This window comes from Rutilus rutilus (assembly GCF_951802725.1).
Source record: "Rutilus rutilus genome assembly, chromosome: 14".
Taxonomy (NCBI): Eukaryota; Metazoa; Chordata; class Actinopteri; order Cypriniformes; family Leuciscidae; genus Rutilus; species Rutilus rutilus.
Genome location: NC_140219.1, coordinates 29,150,842 through 29,172,325, shown reverse-complemented (window position 1 = coordinate 29,172,325; position 21,484 = coordinate 29,150,842). Strand labels below are relative to the sequence as shown.

Here is a 21,484-nt window from a genome sequence, read left to right as displayed (position 1 = left end):
TTTCCAGAGATTGGACGTTTGCGAGAAGGATACTGGGCAAAGGTGGTCGATGAGCCTGAGACCGTAGCCTGTTCAGTACACCCCCGCGACGTCCTCTGTGCTTCCTTCTACACCTCCATCGGGTCTCACCGCTGTTGTTGCCCAGGTTGTTATCTTCGTCCCTCAATATCTCCACAGGCCACGACCGAGATTTGGATATAAGGTCAGAAAAACTGTTTGTTTGCAGCATTCTGATACGAAAAAGTACATCTCGGTCATATTGTAACATGCCGACTCTAATAAAACCAAAAACTGGTACAAAAAGTACAAAAATAAGTCAAAATAAAGTCACAGTCATACGAGAGCAGTCACTGCGGCGTCTGAACTCAGTCGCGCCACGCACGCTTCATAGCATGCTATGAAGACTCTAAAGGTATACCTTAACTAAAGGTATACCTTTTCTAGGTGTGTTCCCCTTAGGAAGTTGCTTAAAGGGATACTTCACCTCTAGAAAGATGAATGTGTATTAAAAATGGGTCATTTATGTAGTAGAAATGTGAAATTATTTTTGAATTTGGAGCCTTCTAGACTGAGAAAAGCCAGAAAATGTATTTTTGCTTCATGTGGATGAAACACAACAACTCCCAGAATGCACTTGCTTCGCTGCCCTACGAGGCCACTCCCAAGCCACGCCTACTGGTAAGAGAGCGCAGTTAAACAACTAGGCTAGGCTACTAGTTGACTCGAAACTTAAAAGTGGCGTGGTGGCGTGATTACTGATAAGTGACACCTGTGAGACACTCCGCTCTCGTAGGCTAGCTCTCACGGAGGAGCGGGAATTTTCTTAGCAATGCTAAAACGCACATCAACCAATCACTTGTTTAGCGTTCATGTTAACACTACATTCAGATTCACCAATCGGAATGAATTCAGTTAGATTGAAACAAAAGGTGTGCATGTAAACAATGAATGGCGACTGTAGAAAGAAAAAGCCGAATCCCGGACATTTTGGACGATCTCGACGGCCGGACATGTCTGGGAAAAAGAGGATGGTAACCCCTACTACTCAGCTTTCTCCACAGAACAAGAGCCTGTTAGCTTAGCTTCCAAAAAAAGATGGCTGACACTATTTGTACACTCTGTGAGTGAGATCCCACCCCCTATGGGTGGGTTGAACACATGTGGAACTAGCTCCTACTACTGGCTGTAGTTTCTAGCCTCTGGCCAAAAAATCATCCGATGACGCAAAATGACGATTTTTGCATCATCGGAGGATTTTTTCCGCCATAAAAATACAAAATACAAAAATACATAAATCTCTCGTCTCAGGGGGATATGAGGGAGGGAAGCACGGTAATGCAAAAATACTACAGATTTTCTACTGATACAAAGCTTAATGCTGAAGTATGGCTTTAAGGTATACCTTCTTATGTGCGATGTTACCAGGTGCTGTCCATGGTGGTGGTGCTGAATTGGTTGATATCGATGGCTCGAGAATTGATTATGCACTCTATGCAGGGGCTGCTGCACTTCAGAAATAGTTGAAATTGCATTTATAAGGACTCATGGGATCTTATAAAAATAATCTGCGAATAATGCGCAAACCTGATGCCCAAACGTATCATGCCTCAACCTGCTACACTAACTGTCAGATGCCTTCACTGGCCTTTGAAAGGGTCATTTATATTATCATAATATATTTGTCATAGTGTCTTCATTTACTCCCCAACCAGGGTTGATTGCCCAGCAGCCGCATCACATTATTGGTGTAAATCACTAATATCTGTTATTGGATGAGCTACTCAATTGAAACACAACACGCAAAACATATAACCAACAGCTACAATGGCGCAGAAAAATGACAGAGAGAGGAGAGCCCCCAGCAGCTGAATTTCGGGGCAGAGGGAGTTGCTCTGTTGAGTTTGTCTCGACAAAGTCTAACCAACAAGATCTAAAAGCTGCTGAATTTGCTGCCATGGCAGGCAATTTTTTTTTTAATTGCAGGTTCTGACATGGTAGCCAGGGGACTAAACTAAACTTTTCACGGATGAAATAGTGCACATACAATAAATGGCTCTGTGGATGGTCCCGTCTTTGATTTAGCACAACTATTCACTGTATCGCTGCCATCATTTGACCAAACTCCCCACCACAATCATTCCCTTTAAAAAGACTGCTAAGCCTTTCCTGAATAATGGTTTGCCAGCTGATGTAGTACCTTTGGGTAATATAATTAAAAAGCTAACAACCATCAGTGTAATGACAATTTTATTCTTTGCATGAAAAAACTTCAATTAGCCTAATTGTACACTGGGTGTATTATAACTTCAGAATTATATTCGTATAGACTGAAATGTAAAGAAACTTTTTGCACAGTGGTGGCCACTAGGGGAGTGACCTGTCAACAGTGATAAGGTATAGCTGTAAGAGTGAAAAGGTATAGCTATATGAGTGATCCAGACCAACCTTACAAGCGTATGACTAACAGAAGGTACAGTATACTTAACTAAGAACGTTTCGGTAAACACATATTAAAGTTAAGGTATAACTTAAGAATGACACAGCATTAAGAGGGTTTCGGGAAACACAGCCCAGATCTTTAAGCAAAAAGAATTGGATGAAATATCGGAATGCTACCGAACCACAATTCACTCTTAAGTAGTACTGTACAGTAAGAAAGACATTTCCCTCCCCCGGAAATGAACATTTCTTAGAATTAATAAACAATTAACACTGAGTGTTCACGGGACGAACAGTAGAGCCCTGCATTTCAGCCCGAGCCCGACGGGCCCCGACTTATTTACGCCCCTAGGGCCGGGCTTCGGGCCAATTTTCACGTCATAGTTCACATGCGGGCCGGGCCTCGGGCTTTTTTTGGGTTATCCTTCTTTTTATATTTTTAGACATTAATTAAAAAAAATTATGAGAAGTTGACGTCGACGATAGAAAAACAAACATAGAAAGACATTTCATAACCTCATAACTTTCATAATCGTACACTGACATATGACTGACATGAAAGTCTCACGCATGCACGCACACAGAAGGTTTCCCATCAGCGCGACCCACGATTCACCTCATGTGCAAATAATGGAGAATATTAAAAGAAAAATCGCAGATGGCCAACTTAAAACGCAGCGGGAAGAGTGATAGAAGAGAGGAGGACTGGGTTAAAATCTCCTGTGGATGCTATTCTTTTTCCACGATCGATGCTCTCTAAGAGACTGTTCTAACTTTTCGTTTGATTGGGCTTTATTTTCGTTTAACTGTTGGAAACTACTGATGTTTTTCGTTTGATTGGACTTTTTTTTTCGTTTAACTCTTGGAAACTACTGGAAAAAAGAATGGCCATGTTCTGTGGTGCATTTTTGAGGTAAGATAACCGGCAAGTTTGTTTTTAATTAATTTAATTTAATTTGTTTAGATTGTAGGCTGTTGCTCATTTCGTTTGCAAGCGCTGTTGCGAGCAGCCTGAGCCTGCCTCAGTATTTCAAAAATGTTGTTTTACTCACTGTGGTTTATTAAACTTACTGTCTGTGTGATATGCTTTAAGTGTTTTAGGCTATATCTATGGATTTTATTGTAGCCAAGTAAAGTATTAGCGTTGATTTGAGAGGCTAAACTGATCACATGTTTTACTCGCTGTCGGCTCGGCTGCTTGGTCGTCATTTAAAAAAAAAATGCTCCAAACATTTGTCTAAATTAACTTAATAAAGAAATGAAAAGAAACATAACTAACAAAACTGACCTATATTAATGGCTGCAAATAGGGCAGGCTGCCGCTGTGTAATAATTTATTTATTTTTTTAATAAAAAAAAAACCCGGGCTCGGGTCGGACTCGGGCTGATAATTCTGATGAGTTGTCGGACACGGGTCGGGCTAGGGCCTGAGCGTCCCGGGCCAGGGCCAGGCTCGGGCCTAGATTTGAGGCCCGTGCAGGGCTCTAACGAACAGGTGGATTGATTGTAATATTAATTTGACTAAATTAAGTTGATTCTATTAACTGATCCAAATATTTAACAAGTTATGATTGATTATTAATATTTCTTTGGAGCTAATTTGCTACACAGCACATCATTCATAAAACATTTTAAAAGTAAAACTTGCATATCTTACTGTTTCCTTCAAATTCTACACTGTAAATGCAAACATGGTATTTAATTAAAAATTGACCTTAATCTTTTTTTTTTTCAACCTGCTATTAACACTCGCTTTTAGTAAGTTACTTGTACTTTGAGGTTGAAAAATCTTACCAGCTCAGTCTACTTAAGCTGGATTCATTTAGAAAAAGTAAGTTTATGACCTGTGGGCATGCGCAGATCAGTCCTCTCTACGCTAGACAGCAATATATGGCCACGCCAAGACCCGCCCTTCAATAGCTACTATTGGCCAGGCGTCCATGCTTACACAAGCCAACGTAACCTGATTTGTACAGGTCCTATCCCCCTGTAAAAATGAATACGCTATATCAGGGGTGCCCAATCCTGCTCCTGCCGATCGACTGTCCTGCACAGTTCATCTCCAACCCTAATCAAACACACCTGTCTTTAATTTTCAAGTGAACCTGAAGACCTTAATTGATTGCTACAGGTGTGTTTGATTAGGGTTGGAGATGGCAGGAGCAGGATTGGGCACCCCTGAGCTGTATCTACTCAATAAAATTGTGGCAACAGATTACAAGCAATATTATTAATTAAATTTAACAAATTAGAATTGAGTAATAATTAATCAAATTAATTCCTTAAAAGTTAACCATTTAAAATGAGTAAAATTTACAACAAATTTTTTTTTTAACAAAAATATCTGAATAACAGACAGACGTCAAAGATTAATTAAAAACTCTTTATTTTTTATTGCCAACATTGAAGACACCTGATGTTAATAAGCAGAATCACTGAAGGAGAAAACCGTAATTTTAAACCACCATTATGGTGATCAGTGTTTGTTTTAGTTGGGCTCTTGACCCTTATATCATTAATTTTAGATTGATCTGATGGTGTTGGTTGTGTTTTAACATAATCGTTATTTCACAATCATTTGACCTGATTCACTGAACTCATATAGAGCCCAATTTCTGAGTTAGGTTTACTTTATTAATTATAGCAGCACTGTCCTTGTACAGCATAATATTTTTGGCCATTTCAATGAAATCCAAATGATCAAATCAATAAAAATAAAAATAAAACGTCAAAATTAGTTTTTTTATGTAGGCACACACATACATCATGAATTAGCGTATGAATCTCAGCAATGGTGACAAACAGATCACGTCTGAACATAAGCTCATTATTTATTCATGCAGCAATGCATGATGTGAGCCATGAATGAGTTTTGATTGGTGGCACCCAGAATGCACTGCAACATGCTTTATAATTGTCACCATTGTTGAGATTCACAGGCTGATTCTTGATGTGTGTGTCTAAAAACTAAACAAAACAAAACAATAGTTTTGAGAAACTTTTAAGAAATTATCTGGATTACATTGTAAAAGTTAGAAATATTATGCTGTACTTGTAACCAGTATATATGACAGTGCTGCTATAATTAATAAAGTAAACCTAACTCAGAAATTGGGCTCTATATGAGTTCAGTGATTCAGGTCAAATGATTGTGAAATAATGATTATGTTAAAACACAACCAATACCATCAGATCACCTTTTCTATTTGTTCATCTGGCTGTTATAACTCAGGTACAGCAGCCAAACAAAATCTAAAGTTAATGATTTAAGGGGTCAAGAGCCCAAATAAAACAAACACTGATCACCATAATGGTGGCTTAAAATTACGGTTTTCTCCTTCAGTGATTCTGCTTGTTAATATCAGGTGTCTTCAATGTTGGCAATAAAAAATAAAGAGTTCTTAATTCATCTTTGACGTCTGTCTGTTATTCAGATATTTTTGTTTAAAACCCCTTACCCGTCAGGGATCACTGGTGATCCCGGATTCTTAATATTTTTTGTTTTTGTTTTTATGTTTGAGCTTGTATATCTCAATGTTAATAACAGTCTGGTTAATTTTGAGTCTTGAACTGTAAACTCTCAAGGGTTGGCTTTCTAAATATATGTTGGTTATGTGTCTATTCAGAATGACTTATGAGCAGCAACCTTTTTAATTTGGGTATGTCATGTATGCAGCACTTTCCAAAATTGGGGGTGATGAGGAAGGGGTTAAAACATTTTTTTTTTTTTTTTTTACTCATTTTAAATGGTTAACTTTTAAGGAATTAATTTGATTAATTATTACTCAATTCTAATTTGTTACATTTAATTAATAATATTGCTTGTAATCTGTTGCCACAATTTTATTGAGTAGATATAGCGAATTCATTTTTACAGTGTAGATAAGAAATGGGGGAGAGAAAAGGCCACAGGTTGGACCCAAACCTGAGCAGCTGCAACAAGGACCCATTCAAGGTAATTGGTTTCTTTAATTTAAGTGAACTTGAAAAATGAGTGAGCAGAACTAAAAGTGTTAAGTTGTAGGTATTTAGTAATTCTAAGTGGGGTTAAATTTATATCAAGCAATCCAGACAAAATGAAAAAATTAAGTTAACACTAAGCATGGCTATTAAGTTACATGAACATAAAAAAAAGCATGCTAGTGGTAATACTTGATTTAGTATTGCACACTTAAATAAACAAGCTTTTCTAACTCACTAATCTTAAGATTACTTTGCTTAATTTTTTTGAGGCAACAAGTTTGCATACTTTTTTTAAGTAAGGTCAACTAATTACATTTTACAGTGTATCCTTCAAATACAATGGTATTTTCAAAATATTGGGAAGACCACAAAGGGGTTATAATTAGGCTATTGTCTGTGCACGACACAACACACACAGCACCTGCGTGCAGAGGTTGTACAGTACTGTGTCATCGGACTTATTCAAACAGGCCAATGGACCTTTCGATCACCGAGCGAGTCCTTCGGTGTCTGTCATTATGCCGTCTATGTTGCTAAGCCATCTGCTTAAAGAGAGTCAAATGCGCATCATTGATCATTTTTCGCACGAAAATATCTTCTCAGTACATGAGCTATTTAGAACACAATTTAAAGCAGAATTATCATGCACCAAGCAATCCTCACTGTAGTTAAAACACAGCATGCCACAGGAAGTGTTTAAAAGCAGCGCATCCACTACAAATATTTCTATTTAAATTTATTTAAAAAAATTGTAACCTATGGATAATGATTTCATGAAATTTCAGGGCTTAACTACTATGAGAGTGGCATATTTAATCTAAATGTGTATATCAGATGTAAACCAGATGAGTTTAAATCATTCTGTTCACTTCATTACTTCTCTCACTCCAGTAAAAGAGTGCTTACACATGCAGTGTCCATACGGTGCACACATATTTACACCTAGTTGATTTTTTATAAATCCGATATTTGTGTGGAAAATTGCAATTTTCTACAACGTTTATTCATCAGGCCCCTGGTCTTCACTGAGCATGTTGGCCTCTTTGTGTGGTCTAACTGTAATTCCCCTACACCATACTTATTACCTACACAAAGACACTTATTTTATCCCTCTTATGAGTCCATAAGTTGTTTAGCGGTGTGATTTCAGCCATAGCAGGGAACAGATGAGCGTGAGAGAGCTCTCTGGATGTGTGCTCTCACATTAGGTCCAATTATACCCAAAGGTAATTATCCATAACATCTGTATTTCAAAACGAGCATTTAATCTTCTCCCGCTGTTAATGACATCCTCTGTGGCTGACGTTTGGCAGGAGTCCATTTCCACACACACCATCACCCGGCACGTATCCTTCACTTTACAAACAATCTCTGATACACTATACACTATACATAAAATACCAGCAACTAGTGTGGACACATTTTTGTCGTTTGTTGTTTATTTTTTGCTGTTAATTCAATTCAGACACACTGTGTGTTCTGTTCACACTGGCAGAAGACTGCAGACATTCAAGAATTGTTCAAATCATTTAACATCATGAAAATCTTTCGGTCCCAGTGTTTTATAAAACAAATTGCACTTTGTGGGGTTTGAACCAAACTATTAGCAAACAACCCTGAGTTTAAGCCACTTTGCGACATGAGTCCAACAAGTAAATGAGTAAAACAAGATTTGAGACATGGGTAAAAAAAAATCCAGGATTGTTTTTTACCCATGTCTCAAATCTTGTTTTATTGCAGTTACTGTATAATAGAAGTCTATGAGGCAAGGCAATAATAAACATTCAAAGACAACAAGTTAGCAATATGAACACGAGACAAGTGTAACGCCTGGTTCACACCGGACGCCGAAGCGACGCGGAACGGAAAATCACGCGCGGTCCGGCGCCTGCCTGTTCACACCAGACGCGTATTCTCCGCGGCGGTCGACAAGCGCTTCTGCTCAGTTGTTGTTTATTCAGAGCTATTTTTTACATCATGGGTAAGTAAATAACCTCAAAAAATGAATACACCATGTTTCTGTAACCAATAAGTCTGTACACTTCTTTTATTAATCCGTTGTCGAGACACACACGCACCCAGAGAGAAAATATGGTAGACAGTAGTAGTGTAGATAAACCGTTGAAATATACATCCTCTCTTCAAATTTATTAAATCTATTTTGTTGTGTTTTTTCTTTGTTTGTTTTCATCTTTCTAGTCTGTTTAGATACACAAATGATCGCATTTGTCACTCGCGGTATTTTAATTTGAAAATTGCTTATATTTTGACAATTGACCGGATGTCTCGTGTTTCTTGGTGTGACTTCCTGCCGGAATGGACGCGGATAACTCGCGGTCGCGCAAAAAATAGACCAGATGCCGAAACTGGCGCTTCACGGCGCGGGCTGGCCGCGGCTCGCACAGCGCTCCGCGTCTGGTGTGAACGACACCATATGTTAACATGGGCGTCGAAAGGAAGCGGCCTCCGTTCCGCGCCGCTTCCGCGTCGCTTCGCCGTCCAGTGTGAATCAGGCGTAATGCTGAACAGCTAACCAGAATATCATCCTCCCACCACTACAAAGAGCTTTGCGACTTTATTAGGGATGATTTCATGTAAGTGCTTTAACAAAACAAAATTGCTCAAACAAAATAAGTCAAAATTATTTTCACTAGTTAACAGATGCTGTTGGTAGACCATACTTTGAACAACTTTATTGTTAAAGGTACAATATGTAAGATTTTTGCATTAAAATATCCCCAAATCTCAAGGCCAGTGTTATATATTTTGTTAAGTTGATTACTTACAATATCCCAAATGTTTCCAACTATTTTTAAATCGTGAGAAAATTGTGATTTTAACCAAGGAAACGGGGCGTTAGAGCAGGGGTGAGCTGGGAGTCGCCAGTCAATTGCGTCATATCCGCGTTACCCTCGGTTTCCGCTCGTACTGCGTGGAGTCCTGGACAAATGCGGAAGTTGTAGTTGTAGCGTCTATCAAGCAACAAACGTTAGCTTGTTTTGTGCTGTCGTTATGGAACACAATTATTCTTTACCGATTGCAGCTGGATCTGTCGACAAAGCATGACAGACCGCACTGAACCACGCCCCCCTCGCCACAAAAAGCATGTCATTAAACGCAACATTTATAAAAATAGAACTTAACCTCATTCATGAACATGATTTTTCGATTCGCGTCTGACTGATTTAGGCTACATCCACGGTGGAGTTGAAACCAACAGTTCCCATCATTCCACGCTCGTCATCAAGCTACGCCGTTGTTGTTGTTTGGAATGTAGCGCCCTCTAGCGGCATAAAATGTTGCATATTGTACCTTTAATACCTAATATATCTTATATTTATGGATTATTTACTGTGTTATTAGAGGGTAAAAGAAAGACAGCTATAATTTAGTAAAAAGTACCAAAAAAATCACATGTAAGCATCTTAGCTATGTGAACCCTAGGTAGATTTGACCTCCTCTCATAGTGGACAAGAAAAACACTGGTCTCACTTGAATGGGATTCAGGACAAGTGCACTGCCACTCCACCCCTCCTCCATTAACAGTCTGGCAAACACTGTCCGCAGTACCTGAAGGATTAATTAGCAATTATGCATGTGCTATTGAACATCTCCGGCTGCCTCTCTCGAGGCAAGATGCATACTGCTGGGTTTGGCATTCATTTCTGCCACACACCACACTCTCCAAATAATAGTGAATTCTTCATTTTTGCCCTAGTTTCCTAACCGTTTTTGTTCAAAAAAATGGTATATGCACTCCCAACCCTCCCCCATCCCCCACCTGCAATGAGCCATGCTGATTTTAAGTGCTTGTACTTTCACAAAAATCATATTGCTACTATTTATTAAGACAGCCAGAAAATTGCTATGGGGAGTCAGGAGAAGAAAAAACTATCTGTGCACTCTTCAAGAGAGCATCTTCTGGCATGTTACATTCTGTGCCAGAGAAGGAGCTCTTTGTCTGGCCTATAATCTCCCTGCCTCCCTCCTGCACTCTTAAAACAGTACTACAAAACAGAGGAGGAAAACAAAACCTGAATTATCTTGCAGCTTGTTCAGCTGGAAGACAAATTATTTCCTCTTGGTTAAACACTTTCTAGGGAATAAGACAACAGCACAGTAATGCCTGGCTAAATGCAGTATGCTATCTAAGACATGCTTTAAACTGGGCAACGATAGTAAATTAATACTAAATAAAAAGAATGTTTAAAGCTTACTCTCATCTGACACAATCCAGTAAAGTGTTCCTTAAACATTATGGTGGTTACCTCTCTTCTTGTCTTCAAGCAGATGATTCACTGTAATCACTTCCTTTAGACACTGTTTAGGAACTATCAGTGATAGTCAGAGTGCATAAATAATATCTCCATTTGAAATCCATGGTGTCTCTGGTACTTCAGTGTCTCAAAATGTGGAGAAGAGTGCATATGAAATATTGCGTAGGAAAAATCCAACAATGTCAGGCATCTTATATCAAGGGCAGTATGACAATTCCCAATTCCCTGAAGACCTTTCGCTTGAGTCAAGAGGAAGTAAACAAGGTTGATCAGCTGGATATTAGAGCTCATTGGCAGAAGGGAAGGAGGCTAAAGATGTTCACAGATACTAAAGCCTCAGTGCACCAGGCCATGGCTGAATGATTCTTCAAGCATGAAAGCCTTGCAGAGCAAAAATGATTTAATATTTTCCCACCAACATCAATGCTGAAAAAATACATAAGATGTCATTTGATATAAAAACAATCCAGATTTTGGGGAAGCAGCCTCCTGTCACAATTACTTTTTGTTTAGTTTGTCTTAGTTTCATTTTAGTTCACTCATTTGTTTCCTATTTCCTGTGTTCCTTTGTTCCTTTTTGTCATTATTTACTACGGTTATTCATCATTTGATTAATTAGTTGTCACCTGTCTGTATTTGAGTTCATCACTCACCACATGTATTTAAAGGGTTAGTTCACCCAAAAAGGAAAATTATCCCATAATTTACTCACCCTCAAGCCTTTCTTCCTTCAGCCAAACACAATCGAAGTATTATTAAAAAAAATATCCTGGCTCTTCAAGCTTTATAATGTGAGTGAATAGTAACTTAGATTTTGAAGCCCCAAAAAACACATCCATCCATCATAAAAGTAATCCATACGGCTCCATGGGGTTAATAAAGGCCTTCTGAAGAAAAGCGACGTGTTTGTGAAAAATATCTATATTTATAACTTTATAAACTAGAATCACTGGCTTCTGGTAACGGCCGTAAGAGAGTCTAGTTCCAATGAACTCTGACCCGACGCATGACTTATTGATGAACGCGGAAGCGCAGAGGATAGAGCAAAACAAAACACCGGTCATGAATTAGAAGTCTAAAACGAGAATCTTTCAAGAGAAATGTCAGAGGAGCTTGAGTTTGTTGCCCAGCCCTATTTGTTTGAACCGCGAGAGGTGTCTCCTCTCACCTAAGCTTACGTCACTCCTACATTCTACATACGTCAGGTCAAAGGTCACTCTTCGACCGGAACTCGAATTGTGTACAGCTGTTACCAGAAGCCACTGATTATGGTTTATAAAGTTATAAATATAGATATTTTTCTTACAAAAACGCATCGCTTCGCTTAAGAAAGCCTTTATTAACCACCTGGAGCCATATGGATAATGTCAAATGCCATATGTATGGAGCCAAAATGACTAAGTGTACCAATTTTGGTATTTTATAGCAAAAAAATGAAATAAAAATGAAATAAATCCCAGTTAAAAAGACTAAATAAAAGATACGTACTTATATTGGCCATAACAAAACAAAGTTATTTGAACCCCATATATATATAGTCACACCAAAATTTATTCAGACATCTTCAACATTTCTCACATTATCACAGTTTATTCGCTATAGTTTAGATAATTTTAATAAATATATCAAGATCTCAGAGATCTCAAATCAGTTGATATTTCACTGGTTTTAGCCATTCTTCTGTTAAACTGTCTCTCAAATGAAATAGGTTGAATATCTGTCAGCTGTTAAATTTAAGTACACAATTAGATAATACCAATTTAGCTCAACAAATTATCAAGCAATGCTTAATTTTGTTCAGTCTGTTGAGTAAAAAGGTCACATTAGCAATTAAAGAAAAAACACTCAAGCAAAACATGGTCAGGTCAAAGTGTCTGAATAATTTTTGGTCCTAAATTTGTATCAATTTTACAGGTCCACTGTATGAAGAATTTTGGGGTATAATATGTCACAGTTTACTTTATTTTGCGATCCTCACTTTAAAGGGTTAGTTCACCCAAAAATGAAAATTCTGTCAGTAATTACTCACCCTCATGTTGTTCCAACCCCGTAAGACCTTCGTTCATCTTCGGAACACAAATTAAGATATTTTTGATGAAATCTGTCTGTTTCTAGCTGTCTCACTGGCCCAGAAAATGTATTAAAGAGATCGTTAATATAGTCCAAGTGACTACAGTGGCTCAATCTTAAGTATATCAAGCGACGAGAATACTTTTTGTGCGCAAAAACAAACAAAAATAACGACTTTATTCCACTATTAATTTCCTTCTATCTGGGCCTCGAGTTGGTTCACGTAGTGTTTTTGCACAGCGCGTCTGTGTTGTACGTCACCACGCATCACACACATGACCAGCGTCGGCCAATAGTGAGCCTACGTGGTGACATGTAACACAGACGCGCTGCGCAAAAACACTACGTGAACCAACTTGAGGCCCAGAGAGAAGGAAATGAATAGTGGAATAAAGTCGTTATTTTTGTTGTTTTTTGCACACAAAAAGTATTCTCGTCGCTTGATAAACTTAAGATTGAGCCACTGTAGTCACTTGGACTATATTAACAATCTCTTTAATAACTTTTCTGGGCCAGCAAGTTTCAGTCACATAGAAGCCTATGGAGGAGTGAGCCAGCTCTCAGATTTAATCAAAAATATCTTAATTTGTGTTCCGAAGATGAACGAAGGTCTTTAAGTAATTACTGACAGAATTTTCATTTTTGGGTGAACTAACCCTTTAATAAATGAACTATAGTGCCATGCACCCACTAATAAAATATTTAGTAATTATATCTGGTGTCTGAATAATTTTTCACATATCGTAAGATTTTAATGTTTTTACAAGAAGTCTCTTCTGCTCACCAAGGCTGCATTTTTTTAAAACAAAAAACTAATATTGTGAAATATTACAGCTGTTTTCGATGTGAATATATAGTAAAGTGTGATTTATTCCTGTAATCAATAATCAATAATTTAACTGGGGAAAATAGAATAGAATAGAAATGTCATTTTAAATTGTCATAATGTTTAACAATATATATATATATATATATATATATATATATATATATATATATATATATATATATATATATATATATATATATATTCAGTCGTGGTCAAAATTGATGGCACCCCTGATAAATATGACAAAAAATGGCTGTAAAAAATAAATCTGCATTGTTTATCCTTTTGATCTTTCATTCAAAAAAATCACAAAAATCTAACCTTTCATTGAAGTAAAAGAATTGAAATTGGGGGTAAATCACATTATGAAATAAATGTTTTTTCTCCAAAACACGCTGGCCATAAATGTTGGCACCCCTAGAATTTTTTATGAGAAAAATATCTCTGAAGTATATTCCCATTAATATTTACCTTTTTTAGCACACCAGGGTGACTAGGAACATGAAATTGTCCAGCTATGACTTCTTGTTTCACAGGAGTTTAAATATGAGGAAACACAAAGGCCAAATTCCCTTAATCATCCATCACAATGAGTAAAACCAAAGAATATAGTTCTGATGTGCAGCAAAAAAATGTTGAGCTTCACAAAATAGAAAGTGGCTGTAAGAAAATATCGAAAGAATTGAAAATCCCCATTTTGACCATCAGGGCAATAATTAAGAAGTTATAATCAACTAAAGATGTTACGAATCTGCCAGGAAGAGGACGTGTGTCTATATTGTCTTAATGGATAGTGAGGAGGATGGTTTGAGTGGCCAAAGACTCTCCAAGGATCACAGATGGAGAATTGCAGAGATTAGTTGAGTCTTGGGGGTCAGAAAGCCTAAAAAAAAATGATCAAACCTAAATTACCCCTACATCCCCACATGTTGTTTGGGAGGGTTTTAAGAAAAATCCTCCTCGCTCATCCAAGAACAAACTCCAGCATATTCAGTGGTCAGACACGACTGGATCTTAAAAAGGGACCGGATTCTATGGTCAGATGAAACAAAAATAGGGCTTTTTTGGCAGCAAACCCACAAGATGCGTTTGGTGCAAACAGGGATGAAGAGTACCCCATGCCTACGGTTAAATATACTGCTGGATCTTAAATGTTGTGGGCCTATTTATTTGCTGGAGGTCCTGGACATCTTGTTCAGATACATGGTATTATGGATTCTAGCAAATACCAACAGATAAAAAAATCAAAACCTGACGGCCTCTGCTAGAAATCTTATAATGGGCCGTGGTTGGATCTTCCATCAGGACAACGGTCCAAAACAAACATCAAAATCAACACAAAAATGGGTAACTGAGCACAAAATGAAGCTTCTGCCATGACCGTCACAGTTCCCTGACCTGATGAGTGGAGTGAACTGAAGAGAAGAAGCACCAACATGGATCTGGGAATCTGAAGGATCTGGAGAGATTCTGTATGGAGGAATGATCTCTGATCTCTTGTCAGGTGTTCTCCAAACTCATCAGGCATTATAGAAGAAAACTCACATCTGTTATCTTGGCAAAAGGAGGTTGCAAAAAGTATTTAATAACAGGGTGCCAACAATTATGGCCAGCGTGTTTTGGAGAAAAACATTTATTTTATAATGTGATTTCCCCCCCACTTTCAATTCTTTTACTTCAATGAAAGGTTAGATTTTTGTGAATTTTTTGAATGAAAGATCAAAAGGATAAACAATGCAGATTTGTTTTTTACAGCCATTTTTTATCATATTTATCAGGGGTGCCATCAATTTTGACCACGACTGTGTATATATATATATATATATATATATATATTTTTTTTTTTTATTTTTTTTATTTTTTTTTTTTTTAATCAAATAACTGCAGCCTTGGTGAGCAGAAGAGACTTCTTTTAAAAACGTTAAAAATCTTACCGATCCAAAACTTTTGACTAGAAGTCTATACAGGTGTCGCAGGCAAACAGACGAAGATGAAGAATAGAGTTCCAACACAAAGTTTTACTAATAATCCAATAAACATGCTGAGCAACACACATTTAACGCAACGGTGACCTGACACAGAATGAAAGGAAGGTACAATTTAAGTAGTGAATACAAACGAGGTAATTAATATAACACAGCTGGACAGAAACAAACTAATCACAGTGACCATGGTAACATAACAAAAGCATGAGATGTGCAAATAATGCTTAAAACAAGTAATATAACAACAAAATTGACTGTATTCATAATATGTGATGATGTTTCAGGGCCAATAAAGGATGCTGATTGAGATTGTAAAATAAATCCATATTTTTTAACTGCATTTAGAGCTACAACCCAATATGAACACTATTCAAGCCAGCACAGTTGGTGTCATAAGGGAATGGATTTTTTTCAATAGAACCACCAACAAAACAGCTTTCTTTTCTAGCCACACATGCCTTTAAGCTAGACAAAAGTTCTTCAAAGAAAAAAAACGATTGCCTTTTTTTCCAGCCTTGACTATATTACAGTGTTAAAATTATGTAGAAAGAGTAATGGTACAGTCCCATTCATTTCCGTTTCCTTGTTGCTGTAATAAATTAGGTACAGAATTGAAACAACAAAAGATCACTGTGAACTGTGTCTATAGCCCTATTCGCACGGGATTAGTATTACCTGGTGACCTCTAGTCATTTGTAATAATTGCGGAGGTTGTCTGTGATCTTAATCCCGTGCGAATCGGCCATGTCTGTAATTTATAAAGTAAAAATGACCTACCATATTTCGGCGAACACCGAGGTCCTGTGATGATATTAGTCCCGTGCGAATCGGCATCTCTAAGATTTGGCAGGGTCGTATATATTTGTTCAAGGTTTTTGTTTCCCATGCGCTTTTTTATCCATCTTTCGTGAAGAATGGAGGCTGCGTTTGAGTGTTTTGATAGTATTTTGGGTGCTGGGTCATATCGCTATACACCATGATACGATACAACTATACAATTTGCAGAAAGAGAAAGCTGAAAACCATTATTAGATGGAGAGGAATGACACGTACAGTATAGCAACATGCGGTGAGGAACATTCTTCTGTTTATGATATATCATACAGCTAGACCTATAATAACGACAAACCATTTCCAAGCAATAGCCTATTGACATCATATCCGGGAGATAAGTCAGTAAATTCGAGTAAAATCACAGGCTTCGGTTATCCCGTGCGAATGCGCCACACGAAATTCAGACGTTGGGGGGTAATTTCTAAATCACACGAGGTCCCCAGATAATACTAATCCCGTGCGAATAGGGCTTATGTTGTGGACATTTTCAGTTTGCTTTTATAGAGCTATTAAGACTATGAACCCACTTTGAACCTCAATGTGATGATACACAGGGCAACTTTTTGAGCAAAGTTGCTGGGCAATGTTGCCATCAACGGGCAAACAAGTGAGACACAGGGCACATGACCAATCTAAAGTGTCCAGATAGAAATTTGTTGCCATTCTCAAAGGGAAAGTGCCCAAGCAACATTGCTCAAAAAAGTTGCCCTGTGTATCATCACCTTCAGTTCCATCTATTACTTTGTGGCTGAGGGGAATACCCAAAATCCCTTGAATAATTTAATTTAGTTTGTTTGGTCACACCATGGGGAATTATGAGGATGTGGACATTTAATTATCCTTTAGAATTTAAGGATTGTTCAGATTAATGTATTCAACTATCAACTGCTGAGAAGTTATGAGTTTAGTGGACTTTAGGAGCCATGCATTTGTGGAAACCTGTTCCCTAAAGTTAGAATACTAGTTTATTCAACCACTTGAGCTTGCAACAAATGCTTAATGTCTTAATGTACTTAGGTTGATTTAACTTAAAATGCTAGTTTGGGTGAACAACGAGTCTAACTTTCAAAAATTAGTTGGCACAACTACGAACACATAATATTCAGATAATTTATACATTTTTATAACTGGATGATTCTTTAAACTGTTATATGGATTACTCTTAATGTTCCCCCAAAACTATGGCACATAGTCTTAAAGTTTAACCTTGACTAACTGGGGCCAAGGTCATGGAGCAGACAGACTGGCTAAACCGACCGTCTGCTAGCTGTCTCACGTCACAGAAGTCAGATAAATCCCAACACAAAGAGACTCTTTCACTCTTTGCTTGCTGCTGATCGATTGCTCCTGTCTGCCTTGCTGCTGGTTAGCGTCTGTAAGCTCTGTATAGCTTTCTGTTTTGAATCTCTATTACTATCATTTCTTTTTGTTTATATTGCTAAATATAACTTACTCATCAAAATATATTAGATATCTCACGTCACCAAGTTCAGATAAATCAATCACATAGAGCCTCTTTCACCTAGATATCATCATATAGAGACTGTGTCTGTTCCCCAAATTAGGACATACAAAAAACTTCCAAACCCATCTAAGGGTAAAAATGTAATTGATGTTCAACAAATAAAAAACAGATATAATACAAATGAGCAAATGATAAAGCTTGGGTTGCTGAATATTCAATCCCTTACTTCAAAAGCATTTACTGTTAATGATATAATTACAGACTATAATCTAGATGTGCTGTGTTTGACAGAAAAAGATGCATTGGGATTGGCATTTAAAGACCATCTTAACTCTATTGGAGTTAGACAACGCGTTAGACAAGGACCTACATAGTCGTAATCATACTCTAGATCTAATATTATCACACGGAATCAATGTTGCTGCCGTTGAAGTTTTGCAGCAGAGCGATGGCATCTCAGATCATTATCTAGCCTAATGTATACTTCATTTAGTCAAGGCTGCAAAGCCGACTCCCTGCTACAAATATGGTAGAACTATCACTTCTACACACAGGAAATGAAGAGATGTCATTATGGAGTACCGCAAGGCTCAGTACTAAAACCATTGCTTTTCACCTTGTAGATGCTTCCCTTGGGAGATGTTATTAGGAAGAATACAGTCTGAAAAGAAATACAAAATTAACAAGGAAACGGAATTTTTCAAATAGTTTGTTGATGGAAATAAAATATGAACAAGATGTTTTTGATATAACTGACCAATATTACAGACATTTTAGACCAAAGTGAACTCACACCAGTGGGGATTTCTTTAAGACTGCAAGGGAAGCTCGGCTTCCCCTATAATGTCAAAAAATTAATGGTCAAATATGTAGGCTACTATTGTGTTAAAACGTTCATCCCAAAGACGAGTTTGTTCAGAATCAGCTACATATAGCAGGTCGGCTGACTCGACAATAAAAAGTCGCTGACGCTGAAGCTATTCGAGCTCAGTCCCATCGCGGATTTTGCAAGTGTAGTCGAAAGACAAACTGCAGCAACCTATTTCTTGGTATTTGCTTGTCGAAATTGCTAGCCAATTTTCATAATACATTTCACACAATTATACATTTATATCTTTATTATATTATTACTTATTATTTTTTTTATATTATTATTAATAATAATTACGAAATCATTTAAAAAAATATTTAAAAAAATTATTAGTAGTAGTATTATTATACTTTATTATATTATTATTTATACCTTTATTATATTATTATATTATTATATTATTACATTTATACAATTATACCTAACTCTGCTGGCCATTGAGAGGACACTGGTCAAGTCACTGGAAAAGACGCCTAGTTGGTACAACAGGGTCACAGAGCATTTTCTTGAAAAGGAACGTAGGGCAGAATTTACGTATAAATAAATGGACAATTTTTATGATGTAGGCCGAAAAATTATAGATTAATACAATGATATCACAGTTGTCTCACATGGTGAGCTCACAGAGTGCACTGTGACCTTACATTGTGACCATAGAATGAGCACACAGTGCGTGTGCTGTGAGGTTACACTTTTATCTTGCTGTGACCTCACATTGTGACCACATCATGAGTATCCTATAAACTCACAGTTTGAGCACACAGTGCGTGTGCTGTGAGGTTACACTTTAATCTCGCTGTGACCACACATTGTGACCACATCATGAGTATCCTATAAGCTCACAGTTTGAGCACACAGTGAGTGCGCTGTGAGGTTACACTTTTAGCTTGATGTAACCTTACATTGTGACCACATCCTGGAAGCTCATAGTGAGATCAATGTGAGACCAAATTGTTGACTGGGTAGCCACCTAAACCGGCTTCATGGTATAGGTCCTTGAGCCATTCGTGATATTTGCAAGAACACTTTCAAGAACAACCACTTTCCACCAAAGCTATCAGTGCACTGCAGAAGTATTAGCGTCTGACATAAACCCTTCAATCTGACATAAATTCCCCAAAATCAATATTAAATTATTGTTGTTTCAATCAAAAACACAACAAGGCAAAGCTGAAGGAAGTCTTGATTAAGCCTTATCATGGCTAGAAAGCTAGAAAGACAGAAAAAACGAGACAACTGTACACAAAATTCAAGCTCCAAAACTAACACTCTCCAAGAACCAAATGCAAGTAAAAGGAACAACTACATGATAGATCCATTCAATTGATGTGAGAGATGCAAATTCAAGACATACAAACTGTCATAACAGAAAATCTTCAGAGAGCAAATACCATTTTCGTTTTACAGAATTTAATGTGCAGAACAACATTCTGTATGTGGATTATTCCTTCCATTAAACCACTAAAAAGGAACCATGAGCATCAAAATTAGTGTGTTTAATGATTGTTGGTGGTGTTTGCAGAACAATATCAGTTTGGCAAAAAAAAAAATATATATATACTTTTGTTCAATAAAAATAAAGAAATAAATTGCTACTATAAAAAAAAAAGTGGTTGTTCATAGGCACTCATAAAATTTCTATTAGTTAAGGTAATTCGAGGTCACACAGTCAAAACACATTCCTATTTTGAATAACAGCTACGTCTAATAAGTGTTGCAGTTTGAATTTTATTGCACTTAAGTGTAGCGCTGTCTAACAGCTAGTTTCAATTTCTCCCATTTTCGGGATATTTGCTTTTGCTGTGCTAATTGCAAGGGTGGAAACAGCTGTCCTCACTCAAGCGTTTGAAAGCATTATATTTATGTAGTGTGCGCAGCATTCAGCTTTTGTGTTCAGCCTCCTTGTGTGAAGACCGACTAGCGTAAAGCCCATCGACTCTACCTGTGCGACTCCACCGAACAAAGACACCTGTAAGCAGCGCCGCCGCTCCCACCACGCGCATCACGTGCTGTGTGTGGGGCACCAAGTGCTGAGGGGGCACCAAAAATAGCCTAATGAAAAATCAATCATCATAGTCATAATAATTATAATGTCGATATTATTTCAGTATATAAATATTATTAGGCACTTTTTAGGCATGTATAACAAAACAGGCAGAACAAGAGTATTTAATTGCTCTAGAAAGTATAGATGGTGCCCCCTCCCCCCCCCAACACACACACTGACTCAAATTCCCAAGCTCACTGGTCAGTTGGACTGCGCGGCGCCTGACGAAGTTTGACAGTAGGCTGTCAACTTTTTTGGAAATGGCCCCGAAAAGACAGCAGGAGTCAGGATCAGAGAAAAGAAAGAAGAAGAAACTGCTGCATCACTTGCAGGTAAGTCCATGTTTAATCATTCTTAAATACGGGAAACACAGGCTCATCTCCCTCCTACTTTCACTCACTCCTACAAGTCTACATCCCTACCAGAAGCCTACGATCGGTCAATGAGCGACGGCTCGTGGTACCATCACAGAGAGCTACAAAATCACTCTCCAGAACATTCTCATTCACGGTTCCATGCTGGTGGAATTATCTCCCCACCCTCATCCGGAATGCAGAATCCCTGACAACATTCAAAAGACAACTGAAAACTCATCTCTTCCGTGAGCACTTAACCTCATAACAAAAATAATTAAAAAAATAATAAAATGTTTAAAAAAATCTTTCCTTTTCCTTTAATCCTCCCTTGTCTGGCTTATGCTACTC

The 21,484-nt window shown here is 37.6% G+C and overlaps 1 protein-coding gene across 1 annotated transcript in view; it reads right to left on the bottom strand.

Annotated features, from left to right (window-relative positions):
* il1rapl2 (interleukin 1 receptor accessory protein-like 2) overlaps positions 1 to 21,484 on the bottom strand; it is a 450,518-nt gene that overhangs the window by 340,058 nt on the left and 88,976 nt on the right. The gene's annotated exons all lie outside the window — the stretch shown is intronic.